General features: G+C 45.7%; 1 protein-coding gene across 1 annotated transcript in view; it reads right to left on the minus strand.

Moving 5' to 3' along the window:
- Positions 1 to 19145, minus strand: part of LOC140692196 (uncharacterized) — a 66028-nt gene that overhangs the window by 6722 nt on the left and 40161 nt on the right. Inside the window, exons 16-17 of the mRNA XM_072956943.1 lie at positions 14097 to 14249; positions 13232 to 13339 (exon numbers count right to left, since the gene is read on the minus strand). The gene's annotated coding sequence lies outside the window, so the exon portion shown is untranslated. The remainder of the gene's footprint in view (positions 1 to 13231; positions 13340 to 14096; positions 14250 to 19145) is intronic.

The raw sequence follows: 19145 nt of genomic DNA on the forward strand, positions 1-19145 counted from the left end.
GTACGGACACCTTGAGCCTGTTCCTGCAGGAGAAACAGATCTCTGTCATATTCCACCATCCCTCCAGGAAGATGCAGGGCCTCCTCCTGCAGGAGACTCAGGAATTGGTCCAATTTCACCAGTCCTGCAGGAAGACTTTGAGCCAATTCCTGCAGGAGACCCAGGACTGGGTCCCATTACATCAATCATGCACTAAGACCTTGAATTGGGTCCAATTCCACTAGCCTTGCTGGGTGACCCGCAAGCCTGATCCTGCAGGAAAATTAGAGATACGTCATATTCCAGAAGCCCTGCAGGAAGACTGAAAGCCTGCTTCTGCAGGAGACCCAGGAATAGGTCCAAATACGCCAGCCTTGCTGGGAGAGCACAAACCTGATCCTGCAGGTGATACACAGTGAGGTCCAATTCCAACAGCCCTGCAGGGATATCCTGAGGCCACTTCGGCAGGAAACACATGACTGGGTCACATTCCAATACCCCAGAAGGGAGACCGTGAGCCTGCTACTCCAGGAAACCCAGAACTTCGTCCCATTCCACCAAACCTGCAGTCCAACACTAAGACTGCATCTGCAGAAAACACAGTGCGGATCACATAACACCAGCCCTGTAGTGAGACTACAAACCTACTCCTGGGGGAGACCAAGCCATTCACAGAGAACATGAGCCAGCTCCTGCAGAAGAACAAGAGTTGTGTGACATTCTACCAGCTCTGCAGGTAATCCATAGGCTTGCTCCTGCAGAAGACAGACATCCCAGTCCAATTCCATCAGCCTCTCCAGGGAGAACCCCAGCCTCCTCCTGCAGGAGAGCCAGAACTAGATCCCATTCCACCAACCCTGCATGGAAACACTGAGCTTGCTCCTGCAGCATACCCACAGCCAAGTCATATTCCACAAACCCTGCAGGGAGACACTGAGCCTGCAGTTGTAAGAGACCTAGGACTGGGACCAATTCCAACAGCTCTCCAGGGAATCCCTCACCTGCTCCCATAGGAGACTAAGAGCCATCAGTTCTGGTGGGGTCCCTGAGCCTGCATCTGCCAAAGAACCACAGGGTGGAGTCATATTCCACCAGCCCTGCAAAGAGAACAGAACCTGCTACTGCAGGAGACACAGGACTAGGTCCCATTCCACCAACCTTGCAGGGATACCCTGAGCCTTGGACCAAGGAATGGGACAAATTCTGCTAACCTTCTAGGGAGACCATGAGCTTCTCCTGCAAGAGAACCAGAGATGGGTCATATTACAGTATTCTTCCAGGAAGACCCAAGGCCTGCTCCTGCAGGAGATGCAAGAACAGGCCCAATTCCACCAGCCTGAAGGCAGAGTCCAAATCTGTTCTGGCAGGTGACCTAGAGAAGGGGCCCATTCCACCAGCCCTACAGGGAGACTCTGAGCCTACTACTACAGGAGACTCAGGAATGGGTCCCACTAAACCAACCCTGAAGGGAGACACAGAATATACACTTGCAGGAACCACAGAGCCAGGACACATTTCATCAGCCCTGTAGTGACCCCTGAGCTGGGTCCAATTACACTATCCTTGCAAGGAGACTCTGTGCCTACTCCTGAAGCAGAACCAGTGATGGGTCATGTTCCAACAGCCCTGCAGGAAGACCTGGAGCTACTTCTGCAGAAGACTCAGGACAGGGTCTGATTCCACCATCCCAGCAGTGAGAAAACTAGCCTGCTCCTGCAAGTGACCAAGGTCTGAGTCATATTCAACTAGCCATGCAGGAAGAACGTAAGCCTGCTATTGCAGGAAACTCAGAACCATGTGCCATTCCAGCAACACTGCTAGGAGACTCTGAGCCTGCCCCTGCAGGAAACAGAAACCCAGTCACATTCCACAAGCCCTGCAGGGATACCAGAGCCTGCACATGCAGGAGACCCAGGCCTGGGCCAATTCTACCAACCCTGTGGAAAGACCCTGAATCAGCTCTAGCATTAGACTAAGAGCCATGTCACATTCCACCAGCCCTACAGGTAATTTATCAGCCTGCAACCTACACCTTCAAAAGACCCAAGAATTGGACCAATTCCAATGGCACTGCAGGGAAACCATGAGCCATGTCCAATTCCACTAGCCCTGCAGGAAGGCCCCGAGCCTACTCCTGCAGGAGAACCTGAGATTGGTCATGTTGCAAGATGAGCCTGCTCCTCCAGGAGACCCAGCACTATGTCCCATCTACCAGCCCTGCAGGGAAACCCTGAGACTGTCCCTTCAGGAGAACCACAACTGAGTCACATTTCACTAGCAATGCAGGGAGACTTAGAGCCTACACCTTCAAGACACCCAAGAATTGGAACAATTCCAGCAGCACTGCAGGGACACCATTAGCCAGGTCCAATTCCTCTAGCCCTGCATGTAGACCCTGACCATGCTCCTGTAGGAGACCCAGCACTGGGTCTCATTCCACAAGGCTTGCAGGGAGAAACTCTGCCTGTTTCTGCAAGAGACAAACAGCTGAGTCACATTTCACCAGCCCTGAAGGGAGACCCCAGTCCTGCACCTGCAAAGGACCTAAGACTGGAACAAAATCGACTAGCCCTGTAGGGGGACCCTGAGCCTGCTTCTGAAAGAGAATCAGAGATGGGTCATATTCCAACAACCCAGCAGGGACAGTCCAAGCCTGCTCCTGCAGGAGATATAGAGCAGGGTGAAATTGAAAAACCTTGCAGGGACACCCTGAATCTGCTGCTGCAGGAGAAAAATGATGGGGTCTCATTCCACAAGCCTTACAAGGATACCCTGAGCCTGGTCTTGCATGAGATCCTGATCTGGCTCCTGCAGGAGACCCAGGACTGGGTCCCATTCCAACAACCCTGCTGGGGAACCCGAGCCTGCACCTGCAAAACACACAGAACCGTGTCACATCCCACCAGCTCTGCAGACTGTAAGACTAGCCCTACAGGAGACCTAGAGCCAAGTTACATTACCAGTCCTGCAGGGAGTCCCTGAGCCTGATCTTGTAGCTCCCCCTGAACCTACACACATACTTCTATGAGACCCAGAGCCAATTCAGGCATCACCACCCTTACGGGCTGAGATGTCTCTGCAACCACCAACACTGTCATCTAATTCTAAGAATCAACCCACTCCCAGACCCGAACTTTACTTCCCTTCTCCTGGCATCATTTTTGTTTGTTTTTTCTGTCATTTCCTTGTTTTCTTTCATGTCATTTAGAGTACCATCTATTTTTATGTTTTAAGTTTACCATAATAAAATTTAGATGTTTTTCCATTTTAAATTGTGCAATTCAGGAGCATTAAGTGCATTCACAATGCTGTGTAACCATCGTCACTGTCTAGTTTCAGACTGTTTCTTTCCTCAAAATAAAACCCCGTATCCAAAGCACACATTCTCTTTTATCCCTCCCCCAACCCCTGACAAGCCCTAATCCTCTTTCTCTCTGTGTGTCTTTCCCTACACTGGATGTTCCCTATCAATGAAATCATACAAAAGGTGGCTGTTTGTGTCTGCTGTCATATTTTAACAAGGGATTGGTGTTTTTTTTTTTTACTTGAAGTAGCATTTTGGTTATTTCAAAGGGAAATCCAGGTGGATTAAATATGAGATATACAAAACGAATATTTTTAGTAACTATGTGCATAATCTCGAGATAGGCACTGCTATTCTATGTGTGAAACCAGAGCCAGGAGGGAGATGCTTAGCTCTTCCTGTGGCAAAACATAACCTAACAAAATAAAAAAATAATAATAATCAAAATCCATGAAAGACAAACCATAACATGGAAAAATCATTTTTCATAACCTAAAGTCAGAGAAAGGTTTCACATCCCTGTGGTCCAAAAATATCTTGAAACACTGTGTTCTAAACAGAAACAGAACAAACACATGCAATTCCAACAAGTGGCAATGCAGGTGGCCAGTGTATATTAGAGATGCTCGACCTCTCATGTGAGGATGCATGAAGATGTCCACACTTCGGAGACAGCATTGGTCAACATCACACTGGCAGGCCTTTAGCCTGGAGACAACCAGCTCTAGTGACAACATGAGGAGGCAGAGGCCACAGTAGATCCCCTGGAGGGAAGAGTGAGCAGACTCTCCTCTCTGGGAGAACAGTATGCAGAATGCATCACAGTTCCACAAGTGCACCACTTTCCGAGCAGTGCTGATGCTTAGTGTTGATCATACTAAAATTCTTGCACAATTTTTCAAAGATGTCTTTTCAAGGATGTTCATCACAATCCTGGTTAAACTACTAGGGAAATGGAAGCAACACTAATGTTCATGGAGAGGGGGTGGGATTCATCAGTTCTGGTTCACATGGAGGAATGATTGTTGTGCAGCTGGAAAAATGAGTGCTAGGTCTTTGCCTGATGTCAAGGAAGCCCTCAGTTTGGATGCCTGTTAATCCATCATCTACATCCCAGATGTCATCTCTATAACCACATATGTGTCAAATCATCATAGATGTAAATGAATCTTGTGGTGTGTGAGACACAGAGGCAGAGAGAATGAGAGAGATAGAGACTGAGAGATGTTCACCAAACCATTAATGACGGTCACTTCTGGGAGTGGGATTTGCAAATCTCTGCACTTTTCCTTTAGGCAACATTTCAAGCGTTTATAATGTATCTATATTGCTTTACTAATTCTAAGGTATTAAAAGCATATGTTACTTGAGATTCATTCATATTTCATCTATAGAATAAAGTTTATTATTTTTATTTTAAAATATATGTTACAAGTACTATCAGCATTTATGAGAGTAAAATGATAAATTCTAAAGAATTAAGAATCAGATAAAGAACAAAACCTTTTGGTGATTCAGACACAGGCCAGCTAGTTGGCAGTAAATGGCAGGGTGGGACAGGTTTCTCTAGAAGGTTGTGTATGTTCTGAATCAGCATCCAATAGAGGCAAGGAAAAATTACAAGACATGTACGCTGAAAACTACAACAGCTTGTTGAGAGTAATTAAGAAAGAACTAGCCCTATTTTAAAATTTGAAGGAGCCAAAATGGCAGAGTAGACAGACTCACAGCTTGACCTCTCCCACAAATACTCAAAGAATTACATCTACAAAAACATTGAATTGCACAGAAACCTCCTGAACTCTGGTAGAGTGTCTCTTATTTTGAAATACAGGAAGATTCTCACAAAATATGGTAAGGAATAAAAAGAGAAAAGAAAAATTCAGTGCAGGACTGATCCTGCAGGGAAAGAGTAGCATAGGAAGAAAGGCACCCTCACACTGGGACACAACCTCTCTAGCTGGGAGATCAGCTAGGAAAGAAGCAGAGCTTCCAAGGTTTGGAGGAGACAGTGGCAACTGCATGGCAGGCAGAACTGGGGAAAACTGACACAGAGGGTCCCTGTGATGACCAGCCCTAGACATGAGCTAGCAGGGATGAGCCAGAACAGGCTACTGGAGTCAGTGAAGAGCCCAGGCAGAGGGCTGGGTCACACTGCAGAGAGGCAGCTTCAGGAAACTAGAGGGCAGTGTGAGCTCTGGCTGTGTGTGTGTGTGTGTGGAACAGAACAGACTGAAACTCTCATAAAAAAGCACCAATTTTGATATAATGGGGGAGGAATGAAACACAGCTGTGCCAAAGTCACTTACTCCACTTGGCTCCATTGCTGGTGTGTTCTCGTGAGAAGAGAAATGGGGCTTGGTGAGAGCCAACACTGCTGAACAAAGGCAGAGCTGAATGTTGACTCCATACCCTGTGCCATTGCAACTTCACAGGCGGGACTGAGATTTGTTTACAGCCCCAGACAGAGAGGGTGGATTTGCTGTATCTGGTCACTTTGTGGATCCACACCTCTGAGACTTACAGGTAGTGAGTGGAGTTCTTACTCAAGAAGGGTGGCCAGTGAGGGTATTTACAACAGGGTGGTGTATGGTTCCATATGTGAGTGCGGGATTGGGGTTTGAGCTGAACCTGTAGTGGACCACAAATTCATATGTGTGACTGCACACTTGCTAAGGCAGGTCCAAGGGACTGACACTGCTGGATCTGCACTGATGTTTCCTGGGGCTCAGAACCTGAGTGGCACCAGAGTAGGTGGCTGACATTCCCATAGCTAAGGCAGGGATAAAGCCAAAATCAACAAATAGGACTTTGTAAGTCTGCATAACAAGTGACAGGCAACACCACAGAGAGAACTCCCCAGTGAACATCTTCTGCCTATTTTTCTTCACAACTGAAGTGCTCCAACCCTGCCTACTACATGTAACAGCTCAGAAACGGGTCTAGAAGAAATACATAGAGCCAGAGAAATATAAGTAAAATAAAGAAGCCGAGGAACCACTTTCAATTAAAAGAACAAGACAAATCCCCTGAAAGAACAAGCAGTAAAATAGACTTTGATAGTCTACTAGACTTGAAAAAGGGAATGATCAAATCACTGAAAGAACTAAAAGAGACTATCAATAGAGACAGAAAACTTTAAAAAGAAAATTTAAACTATAAAGAAGAGCTAGTTAAAAATAGAAAATTCAAATACAGGCAATCAAAAAAGACTAGATAATGCAGAGGAATGAATAAATGACTTAGGAGACAAGATAAAAGAAATAACCCAAAAAGAACAGCAGACAGAAAAGTCAATAAAAACCAATTAAAGCAAGATAATATAATGTGTGCCAGCCTATGCATAATGGTGAGTCCCAGAAGGAGAAGAAAGAGAAAGGGGGATTGAAAAGTTAGTTAAAGAAATCATGACTGAAAACTTTCCAAACCTTAAGAAGGAAAGAACTATCCAAGTACAGGAGGCACAGAGGGTCCCAAACAAGGAGAAACCAAACAGATCTACACCAAGACATATTATAGTTAAAATGGCTAAAGTTAAATAAAATATTCTAAAGGCAGTGAGAGAAAAACAAAGTGTTTGTTACAAGGGAGTCCCATAAGCATTCAGCAGATTTCACTACCTAAAAACTTCTGGCCAGAAGGGAGTGGCAAGATATATTCAAAGTCCTGAATAAGAAAAGGCTGCAAACTAGGATATTCTATCTAGAAAGACTATCCTTTAGAACAGAAAGAGAGAAAGAATTTTACAGACAAGCAAAAACTAAATGAATTCAGCAGTATTAAATCTATGCTAAAAAAAATTTGAAAGTTCTAATCTAAATAAAAAATAAACAGGAAGCTATAGAAATTAAGAAACCATAATTGGAAATGCGATAAATACAGTGAGTTGCAAGGGAAAACATGAGGATATAAATAAGTCAGTAAGTCAATAAAGAAAACAAGAAAGCAAACAAGAAAGAGAGAATAGCAAAATCATGAAAGGTGGAAGAGGAGAGCAAGAGAATATATATTTTTTCTCTCTTTTTTCTTTTTTCTCTTTGTCTTTTTTCTTTTTAGGATGCACTTGAGCCCACATGACTATCAACTAAAATCAAACAGATGAAGTAAGGGGTTACCATATTTGAATGACAAGATAACCACAAATCAGAAGTATATATTAGAGTCATAAAACCCAAAAAGAAACCAAGCTAATAGAAAAGGAATTTATCAAACCACAAAAATAAAAATAATTAAAAGAAAGAAACAAATAATTACCAAAATCAACTGGAAAACAAATTTCAAAATGGCAATAAACCCTCATCTATAAAATAACTACTATAAATGTCAATGGACTAAATGTTCCAATCAAAAGAAAAAGAGTGAAGGAGGAGGAAAGATGGTGGAGTAAAAAAGATGCTCGAGAACTCACCCTCTCCCACAAATTCACCAAGAGTGACATCCACAGACACACCCACCACCCAGAATACCTGCTGAACTTTGAGAGAATATTGGCTTCTTCAAAAGATAAAATTTTCCACAAATCTGGTGGGAGAACAGGAGAAAAGAAGAAAAAGGAAAATAGTTCTGGACCATTCCAATGGGGAGGCAGCTGCAAAGTAGGAATAACATTAATACACTGGGTCTCCCCAACTCCAATGGCCAGTTCAGCAGGATGGAGATGGAACCTCAGAGGCTCAGATCTGTATAGAATAGACTTTGACTGACAGAACTAAGTTAATTGGGCACAAAGGGTCCCAACGATCCCCAGCCCTTGACGCGAACCAGCAGGGGTGGGATGGGACAGGCTGTCTGAGTTGAGCAGAGGACTCGGGCTGACTCTACAGAGGAAACCTTGGGGGACTGCAATGTTCTGTGTGCCATGGCTGGGAAAGTATACAGAACAGCCTGGGTACCCCATAAAATACAAAAAAAAAAAAAAGGCAGAAAACACTGCTGGTGTGCCCTGGGGGGAAGGGGAGCCATAGCCTTTGTGTCTGCAGACCCACAGTGACATTATTGGAGACTTCTTGGGAGAAGAGAGTCAAGGTTCAGCCATAGCCACCATATTTTCTGGTGCATGGTTCCCAGGTAGAGGAGGGTTCAAAACCCGTATCCCTACCTAGGGGCTCCACAACCTCATAGGTGGGACTGAGATTTGTTTACAGTCCCAAGAAGAAGGGACCATTACACACCGATGCCTCTCTGAGTTGGCTCTTCTAAGACAAATGCACAAGAAGAAGTGTTCTAGAACAGAGCAGGGGTGAGGGCTAGTGCAGCTGTTTCCTCTGAGTCCACCTACAAAGCATGGACCTAATGCGGCAGGGGAGCTACCTGCCAACTACCTTGCACAAGTGTGGTCCTGGGACCAGGCATCTGGTGGGGGGTGCAGACCACCCATTTACTGATGCTGGGACACAGACCAGGGGCACGACTAGACGGCCTCTGGAACCAGCAAGTGGAGTTTTCACAGCTGGATATGGGCAGGAGTGTGACAACCACAGGAAAAAAGGAGCTCCTGCTCAATATCCAGGGCAGATTCAGGCCACCAGAACACCAGCCACACCACCAACATAGGGGATAACAGGTAAAAGGCGTGGAAGGAAGACTTGGCAACCACCCATAGTTAAAAATAACCTTATGACAAAATTATTAAGAGTGTATATTCTTGGAGAAAGGCCAAGATAGTGGAGTATAAGGATGCTTGTATCTTATACTCTTCAATAAATTCACCAAGACTGACATTCACAGACACACCCATCCACTCAGGACATCTGCTGAACTTTGATAAAACATTGCCATATTCAAAAGACAAAATGTGCCACCAATCTGGTAGGAGAAAAGGAAAAAAGAAGGAAGAAAATGCAAAATGGCTTGGGGTTGGTCCTTTGAAGAGGGAGCAGCAAAGGAGGGATAGTGCTGGTTGACTGGGTCTCCCTGTTTCCAACAGAGAGGTCAGCAGGATGGACAGGGAACCTCTGAGGCTCAGATGTGTACAGAACCACCCTTGACTGACAGAATTAAGTTAAATGGGCACAAAGTGTGTCAACAACCCCCAAACCTAGAAGTGAATCAGGGATGGGAAGGGACAGGCTGCTGGATCCAGGCAGACTCTGGTTGACTGTACATAGGTAACCCTGGGGGACTGCAGTGTGCTGTGGACAACTGCTTGGATTGTATACAGATCAGAACAGCCTGGGCCTCAAATAAAATAAGAAACAAATAAAGCAAAGCAATATTGCTAGCTTGCCTGGGGGAAGGGGTGTTTCGTCCTTTGTTTCTACTGACTCATGGCAACATAACTGGTGTTTTCTCAGAATAAGAGAGATGAGGCTCAGCCACAGCCATCATACCCACCCAGGCAGACATGGGGTTGAAACCTGAATATGTACCTGGCAGTTCTGCAACCTCATAGGTGGGACTGAGACTTGTTTACATCCCCAGACATATAGGACGTTTCTGTCCTGGTGTCTCTACGAACTCACACCTCTAAGACAAATGAACAAGGAGCAACGTTCTGGCAAAGAGCAGGGACTAGGGCTGGTGTGGCCATTTGCCTCAAGCCCACCCACAGAGTGTGAAACAGATGTGGAGTGGGGAGTAGCACTGAATAGGGGAGCAACCAACCCAACTACTGTGGAGGACTGCTGCACCTGGACATGGCATTGAGAAGGGGCACAACCTGCCCACCTACCATGCAGGAGTGCAGCACCAAGATGCAGCACTGGGAGGAGAAGTGACATGTCTACCTACAGGCACTGGGAGCAGCACAGACCAAGGGTATGACCAGAGGGTCTCTGGAAACAACGAGCTGAGTTCATGAAGCAAGGCAAGGGCAGGAGCTTTGACAACAACAAAACAAAGAGGAGTCCCCATTCAATAGCCAGGGTAGGCTCTGGTTAACAGGTTAATGGCCACATCATTAACCAAAGGGATAACAGACAAAAGGCACAGAAGTAAGACTTGGTAACCACACATATTTAAGAAGGACCTCTTGATAAAATTACTAAGGGCACACAATCTCCACGGGAACATACTCTTTTCCTTTTCTGTTCCATTTTCTTTTACTTTTTAAATGTTACTTCTTAAATAATTTTTATATTTCTATTTTTAATCCCTTTTAAAATTTTCTTTTAAAATACTTTTATTATTATCTTACAATTTGTCCAATTTCAGTTTTATCCTTGTTTTGTTCTTCTGTTGTGATTATACTCTGTTCTCAAATATTTTTTCTTCCTTTAATATTTTAAAAATTCATCCCAACTCAATTGTTATCTTGTTTCAATATGTTCTTCTGTTATTGATTATACTGCTTTTAAAACTAATTTCTTTGTGCTTAGTTTTATTTCTGCATCCACTTTATATAAATAAATAAACTCTTAAAAGACCACAGTAGATAATTGATACTCCATAAGCCATAGTGCCAGAGAGATATAAGCAAGATAAAAAAGCAGAGCAACCTGTCTCAATTAAAAGAACAAGATAAACCCCCTGAAAGAACAATCAATGAAATAGACATTGATAGTCTACTAGATGATTTCAAAAAAGGAGTGATCAAAGTACTGAAGAAACTAAAAGAGATTGTGTATAGAGACAGAGAATATGTCAAATAACGAAATTGAAACTCTAAAGAGGAGCCAGTGAAAATTGGAAAACTCATTTGCTGAGAGGAGAGTTGAGGTAAAGGCTGTAAAATGTAGGCTGGATAATTGAGAGGAATGAATATGTGACTTAGAAGACAGGACAACAAAACAGCTGAAAGACAACAAATAAAAACCAATGAAAGCAATATACGGGACCTATGGAATAACATAAATCATGCCAACCTACTCATATTGGGGGTCCCAGAAGGAGAAGAAAGAACAAAGGAGATTGAAGAGATATTTGAAGAAATCATGACTGAAAACTTCCCAAACCTAAAGAAGGAATCAGATATCCAAGTACAGGAAACACAGAGCGTCCCAAACAAGGAGGACCCAAACAGACCCACACCAAGACATATTACAATCAGGATGACCAGGGTTGAGAATGGGAAATGATTCTAAAGGGAGAAAGAGAAAAACAAAGAATGAGATACAAGGGAACCCCCATAAGATTTTCAGCTGATTTCTCTACAAAAACAGTACAGGCCAGAAGGGAGAAGCAAGGTGTATTCAAAGTCGTGAATGAAAAAATGATGCAGCCTAGGATACTTTATCCAGCAAGGGTATCCTTTAGAATAGAAGGAGAGATAAAGAACTTCACAGAGAAACAAAAACTAAAAGAAGTTAGCAACACTAAACCTATGCTAAAGGAAATATTGAAAGACCTACTCTAAATAGAAAAGAAGCAGGATGCTACAAAAAGGAGAAAACCATAATTGGAAAGGTGATTGCTACAATGAATTACAACAGAATAAACATGAAATCATAAAAGACGGCATCTAAATCATTAAGGGTGGGAGAGGCGAGCAAGAAAATATGCAGGTTTCTCTCTCTTTCTCTCTGTCTCTCTCTCTTTTTTGTTCTTGGTAGGATGGGTTTGAGCTTATATTATTATCTGTTTAAAACAAACAGATATAGTAATGGGTTAATATATGTACAAAGTAGGGTAGCCACAAGCCAAAAAGTTACAATAGAGTCACAAAACTAAAAAGACACCAAGATAATACAAAGGAAAATTATCAAACCACAAAAAGAAAAAGTAAGGAACAAAGAGGAAATACAAAATGAACTGCAAAACAAAGTTCAAATTGTGATAAACACATTTCTATTAATAATTACTATAAATGTCAATGGACTAAATGCTTTAATCAAAGGACATACAGTGCAGAGTGGATAATAAAGCAAGTATCTACAATACGCTGTATACAAGTGACCCACGTTAGGGAGAAGGACACACATAGATTGAAAGTGAGAGGATTGAAAAAGATATTCCACACAAATGGAAATCACAAGAAAGCAGGAATATCAACAGTGATTTCAAATAAAATAGACTTTAAAACAAAGATTATAAAGAAAGATTAAGAAGGACATTTTATAATGATTAAAGGAGTCATAGATGAAGATATTACACTCATTAACATATATGAACACAACATAGGAGCACCTAAATATATAACAGACAAAAAGAGAATACTAACAGATAAAAAGGGAAAATTTGATCCGAATACAATCACGGTAGAAGACTTTAACAATCCATTAACATCACTGGACAGATCTTCCATACATAAAATTAATAAGACAACATAGAAATTAAATGATACAATAGAACAATTTGTTTTGGGTAATATTTTCAGAACTTTATATTTCCCTAAAATAGAACATACATTCTTCTCAAGTGCACATACCACATTTTCTAGAATAGATCATATACTTTGGCACAAAAGAAGCATTAACAATTTGAAGAAGATAGAAAATATTTGAAGCAACTTTTTCTGACCACAATAACATGAAACTAGAAATTAACTACAGAAAAATAAAGGAGAAATAAATGACAGTATGGAGGTTAAACAACATACTACTTTAAATAAAATGGGTGGATGATGAAATCAAAGAAGCAATAAAAAACACATTGAGACAAATGATGATGAAAACACAACCACACAGAACCTATGGGATCCAGAAAAGGCAGTGCTTAGAGGGAAGTTTATAGCGAGAGAATCAGGTCTACCTCAAAAACGAGGAACAACTGCAATAAACAATCAAACTTACCACCTAAAAGAATTAGAAAAAGAAGAGCAAAAATAACAAAAGTAAGCAGAAGGAAGGAAATAATAAAGATCAGGGAGGAAATAAATAAAATAGAGATATAAGGAACATTTGAAAAAATCAAGCCAAGAGATGGTTTCTTGAAAGAGTAAACACAATTGACAAAATTTTGTTCTATGCTGGAAATTGACACAACAATGCAAACTGACTATAACTCAATAAAATAAAAATTAAAAAATAAATATATTAACAAAAGAAAAAAGAAAAGGTAGTTTCTACTCACCAGACTGGATGAGGGGACTGCAACCTATGCGGGGTCACACCCCATGGGAAAGCCTGGGGTCAGGATCGGAGGAGCAGGGTGCTGTGGACATGATCTTTCACAGGGTTTCTGCAGGAGGGGAGTGTGAGGCATGTGAGCAGGCTGAGGACTGGCCATTTGAGTAAGTTCATGGGCTCTGGAGTGGAGGGGCTCCCCCAAGTGTCTGGACTTGACTCTGGGTGAGTTGGGCAGGTGGACAGTGGCTCAGTGTGAGTCCAAGTCCAGTGGAGGAGGTAGTGATTTAGATCTAGAAGGACTCCTTCTGGGGTGGGAGGGCCCAAAAGGCAGGCAGGAGGCCAAGTCCAGGTGACTGAGAACAGGGTGTGTCCTGCATAGGGCTGCAGGGCAGATGAAAGCATCCAGTCTACAGAAGGTGGAAACACGGTCCATACAAGGGCTCAGCTCAGATGTCACCTCCTCAGAGGAGCCTTCTCTGCCTGCACAGTCTACAGGGACAGCCTCCTCCACGCACATCTCCCCAGCAGACACCTGCTCCATTTCCTGCATAGCACTCAGGAACCGGGCCCCTGCTCCGTACCCAGCCATGGTTCCGCTGCCCTGAGGAAAAGCTCTCACAGGAGCCATAAAGCCCTGCACGACCTGGGCCCCACCTCTCTGTCTCCTCTGGCACCACTGTCTCCACCTGGCCCTCTTCTCCTCCACTCCTGCACTCCTGACTTCCCCCAGCCCTGTGTGGTCTCCAGAGCACATGTCCCTCCTAACATGCTGTGTGTGCTCACTGTGTCTAATCCACTGCATGCCTCCCACCCAGGTCAGTATCCAGCACACAGTAGGGCTCAGTAAGTAGAGAATGAATGACTCTTACCATGACTGCTGGGAAGACTTTTGTCTGTGGCCTACAGTGATCACACACCCGTCACACAATCTCTGAGGTCCTACTGTGTGTTGGGTGGGTTCCAGATACTGGGCACAGCAGGTAGTGAAGCAGTCAGTTCTCCATCCTCATGCAGCAGACAGCCTGGTGGGGGACACAGAGAAAATTAAGTAAAATATACACAATGTCCGGAGGTGATATGTTCCATGGAGAAAAATAAGGTCAGGGAGGACATTTGAGCAGATTCCTGGAGGTGTTTAAGAAGCAGGCGGAGAGAGATCCTGGCTGGAAGAGCAGCCATCGCAAAGGCCCTAAGGGCAAAGTGGGATGTATGTGGAGGGTCTTAGTTATCCGTGTGAGTTCTTAGTCCTGCCTTGAGTATGTATGTTGCTTTTATTTGTAAACCTTGATTTCAGCTTTATAGCAAATTAACCTGCATCATCAATTTGCATAATTTAGCCAACTCTGTTTCAGGTGTTGTGGGCACAATGGCAGGCTAATTACTTGGGTTGGTAAAGAAATACCAGCGTCTGAGAAGGGTTTAGGAAAGTTCAATAGGGACACTGCTATAGACAACATCAGGCCACACAGGCAAGAGGTGCCTACACGAGCGCCAAGGTTGAGTGTGTGGGGTCTGTTATTGGGGGGGTGCTGTGCACACAAGGAGGAGGGGGCTGCATGATCAATTCATGCACAGGTACCTGGTTGGTTATGAGATCTGACAGGGGCTTCTCTGAACAAAAGGCTTTACCACTTTAATAAGGGAAGGATGTGAGGCCTCTCTTCCTGGGGCAATGAGGTTTCATAGGGTAAACACACAGCAAGAGAAGATGCTTTATAGCTTGTGGAAATGCAGGTGTGCAAAGGGTCCTGCAGTGGGGAGTGGGAGGTAAGGGGCCACTGGGCTCTAGGCACACAGAGAGCCCAGGGGTGAGGGTGTATGACTCTGAAGAGTGCCTGCTGGCTTCACACCAGGGACTTTATGTGGAAAGAGGAGAATCTAGGTTATCGGCACGTGTCTACTCAGTGACTTCCCTAAGCCTAACTCTGTCAGGCACCAGGTGGCTGTGAAATGAACATGAAGGTCCCCACCCTGAGGACCCCAATGAATGAACATCTTGATATCCTCAAGCCCCTTCCCCTGCGCCACCGCCCCACCTCATCTGGGTCTCAGGCTTTGACCCTGACATCAGTGGCATCTTCATTCCCTACATCCAGCTCCTCTGGACGTCTCTGTGATGAGCTGTTCCATGTCAGCAAGCCCCAAACTGAGCTCTGCCTTTTCCCCATGATTGCTTCCTCCCTGTGAAGCCCCTCGTGAAGGAGCCACCACTAGCAGGATCCTACAGCTCTGGGCTCTGCCTTCCCCACCCCTCCGATGACTCCCAGCCCATGATCCCCTCTGGAGGTCCCTATTATCCTCTCCCTCCCACTTCAGTCTTGGGCTGCACACCAAATCCCTCTTCAAAATCTCCCACAAGACAGGTCCAGGTCCACTTGGGGACACTGAGGTGACACAGGCGGGTGTTCCTCGGAATGAAGAGAAGGATACTGAAGCAGAGGAGAGAAAAGGGCTCCCAATCCACCAGAACACATGCTAAAGTGGTGGCAAGACACCCATAAAGGGTGAGGCGGGCATCAAACTGCAGCCCCGCCCTCTGCTCCCCCAGGGTGCCCTGTGTTTCCTGCTTTGGCCTAGGGGACTCCCCCGCTCACTCTCTGTTAGAGGGGTGCCTTTTCATTCATTCACACCCTCATTAACCATGTACATGGGTCCTGCTCAGTGTCAGGCCTCAGCTAGATGACAGCTCATCCTTGGGGACACAGCTCAGATCTCACCTCCTCCATGAAGCAGTTCTGGATTCCCACCCCCCCCTGAAGCTCCTCTGGCCTCAATTGAGACCACTAGGGCTGTGACCACACTCTGATTACATCCCAAGTCTGTGATCTCTGTGAAAGCCCTGGGCCCAATGTAGAAAGAGACTCAGAAAAATGGGGCCAAAACGGGCTAAGAGAAATGTTACTATTCTCTATTACAGAGAATGGCACTGAGCAGAGGGAGGGCAGTGTCCAACCAAAGCCACAGAGGAGGGTCTCAGTGAGCCCTCCCATGGCCCTGTTACTAGTTCTCTGTTACAGATGAGGACACTGAGCCACAGAGAGGGAGCAGAGCACTGCTATAGCCTTGGCCCCACGGCCTGTGTCCTTTATGACTAGCTTCATGCTGCCAGCAGGGATGTAAGCCTGGAATGGACGTTGAAAGCAGCCTGACCCCCAGGCCCCCTTCATACACAATGTCAGTCTCAGGAAACACCCCTCAAGACCTACCTTATACCCCTGGGATTGGGACCTGATTGCTGTTCCTGGAAGCTGGCTGGGCTTCCCTGTGAATTGCCCCAGGAGATGCTTGGGACAGCCACAGGGCCCCTGAGGCTTCCTGTCCCCAGCTGAGCATCTCTGGTCCCCTTGACTGTCCCTGGCCCAGGCCTGATTACACGGGGTTTTGGCCGGGTAGCCAGCTGTGGAGATGAGGAAATGGGGGCAACATGCAGGTACATGCAGAGGATCAGTTATTCACTCAACAATCATTGATTCAGGCTTTGCAGTGTGGCTGGCCTGGGCCCAGGCCTGGGTGTCCAGTAGTGAATACAGTCAACCCCTTGAGCCTTCTGGGAAAGCAGTCCTCAGAGAAACGGGCCCTCAGTGCACCCATCCTGCTCCCCATGAAAAATCACACTGAGATGAGGCTGCGGCCATGGGTCCCAGTGGAGGATGAAGGGAGGAGGAAAACCCAGAGTGGGCACTGACCATGAGCCTGGACACTGGAACCAGATGACCTGGGCTCTGTAATCTGGGGTGGTCACCTCAGCTGTTCTCTCTGTGCCTCAGTTACTTCTGCAGAAATGGGTGATAATGCCTGTCCCTGCCCCACAGATTTTCGTGAGGAGTCAGTGAGCTTCTCTTAGGCGTGTAGGGCAGTTCCTGGCTATGGGTCAGGATCCTGCTCACCTCACAAGAGTCTGTCCCACTTTAAAGATGATAAAACCAAAGCTAAGGGGGTTATGAGACCAGCCTGGGCTAGCCCCCTTCTCATGGTCTGCTGTCCAGGTCTCCTGCTTTTACATCATACCTCTGCCCCCATATCCACCCAGCAAAGTAGGTGCTGAGAATCTGAGCAAATCAGAGTATGAATGGAGGCACACCCTCTCCCCATCTTGGGCTCTTGGGGTGGTGGGCAGGTTGGGGATATCGGGCTCCTCCAGACTGTCCAGGAGGCCCAGCATGTCGGTCACCTCATTTCCACTCAACACGGAGTAGGTGTGTGTCCAAGGGCCAGAGGGCGCTGGAGTAACCCAGGGTGGGTGGATGCTAGGTAGGTGTGGGAGGCACAGAGTGGCCCCTGGAAGACAGTGTCTAGGCAGCCAAGGTGCGATGAATGAGGGTCCCCAAAAGGGGCAGAGGACAGAGTCCAGCCTGGACACCACCCCCTGCTGGACCCTGATCTGGGGTGAGAATTGGGACAAGCCAGGGCCCCGCTGGGACTCTACATCCAGCAAAGAGGTGAGGAAAAGTTAAGGAGACCGTGCTCCCTGTGTGAGGGTGCTGCTTCCAGGATCCTGGAGGTTCCTTAGACCCTTGTGAAGTGGCTGCTGTTTCCAGCCCCATGTGGGCAGAAGAACTGAGGCAGGGAGGACAGAGTGACTCAGGACAGAGCTAGGATTCATCCAAGAGTGTGTGCTGAGCCTCTTGCTAAGAGCAGCCTCTGGGCATCATGGACTCAGGAAGTGCCTTGTCGTCCCTCTTAAGGCTCCTTGCATGTTAGGCAGGAAAGGTCCCAGTGCCCATACCTGGGCCTCTCTGGGTGATTCTGACATGTGGGATCATGATGGTCCTGGGAAAGGAGAGAGAATGTGGGCTGGGCGTCAGGTCTGCATCAGACCCTAATGATGCGCCTAATGTTGTGTGACCTGGAAACTCCCTGACCTCTCTGTGCCTGGCTTTCCAGCCCTGACTCAGAGGACTGCTGTGCTTGGCACACAGTAGGACCTCAATCAAAGGAAAAAGCCAGCCCTTCCCCAGGAACCTCTCCTCTTACATTCCCAAAGCTAAGCCCATGTTCCACACATCACCAGAGCTGAAACTTGACACACAGGGCAAGTGAAATCCAGCAACTCCTCCCTCCTGCCTGAGGCCCTTCGCTCCTCAGTGACAGTGGCTCAGAGCAGGTCTCTGCATCCCAGAAGTCTGAACTGAGCCTTGTGACCTGGAGGATTCCCTGTTCCACACAACTTTGTTTCCAGGTCCTTCCAACAAGACACAAGAGCACCTGGTCTGTGTCTTAGCTGCAAGGTCCTCCCTTTGCAAATTGCCCCATCACATCCGGGCTAGTTGATGTGAGTTCCAGAGCACATGACCATCCAAATGATGACTTCAGGGAAACATCCCTGCCCACACTGCACTCTTCAGAGCCCACCTCCTAAAATAAGGGGTAGTGACCCACGGTTGTGCACACTTTTATCAGAACACAGCCCTCACCCAACCAACATTGGAAACACGTGAGAAGCAGAGATTCCCAAGTGCCTGGACCCCTGTCATCCAGAAAGCAGAGGGTAGGGTAACAGACAGAAGGGGAGAAAGTACTTTCAAACTATATATCTGATAAGGGGTTAACACTCAAAACATATAAAGAACTCTTACAATTCAACAGCAAAAAAAAAAAGCAATGTGATTTAAAAAGTGGGCAGAGGATCTGAATAGACATTTTTCCAAAGAAGGCACACAGATGTCTAACAGGTACATGAAAAGGTGCTCAACATCACTCACCATCAGGGAAATGCAAATCAAAACCACAATGAGATACCCCTCTCACCTGTCAGGGTGGGTGTCATCAAAATATAAGAGACAACATGTGATGGTGGTGGTGTGAAGAAAAGGGAAACTTGTGCAATGTTGGTGGGAATGTAAATTGGTGCTATCACTCGGGAAAAGAGTAAGAAGGCTCCCCCAAAATTTAAAATTAGAACTTCCATATGATCCAGC

This window comes from Vicugna pacos, unplaced genomic scaffold (assembly GCF_048564905.1).
Source record: "Vicugna pacos unplaced genomic scaffold, VicPac4 SAC-SAT, whole genome shotgun sequence".
NCBI lineage: Eukaryota > Metazoa > Chordata > Mammalia > Artiodactyla > Camelidae > Vicugna > Vicugna pacos.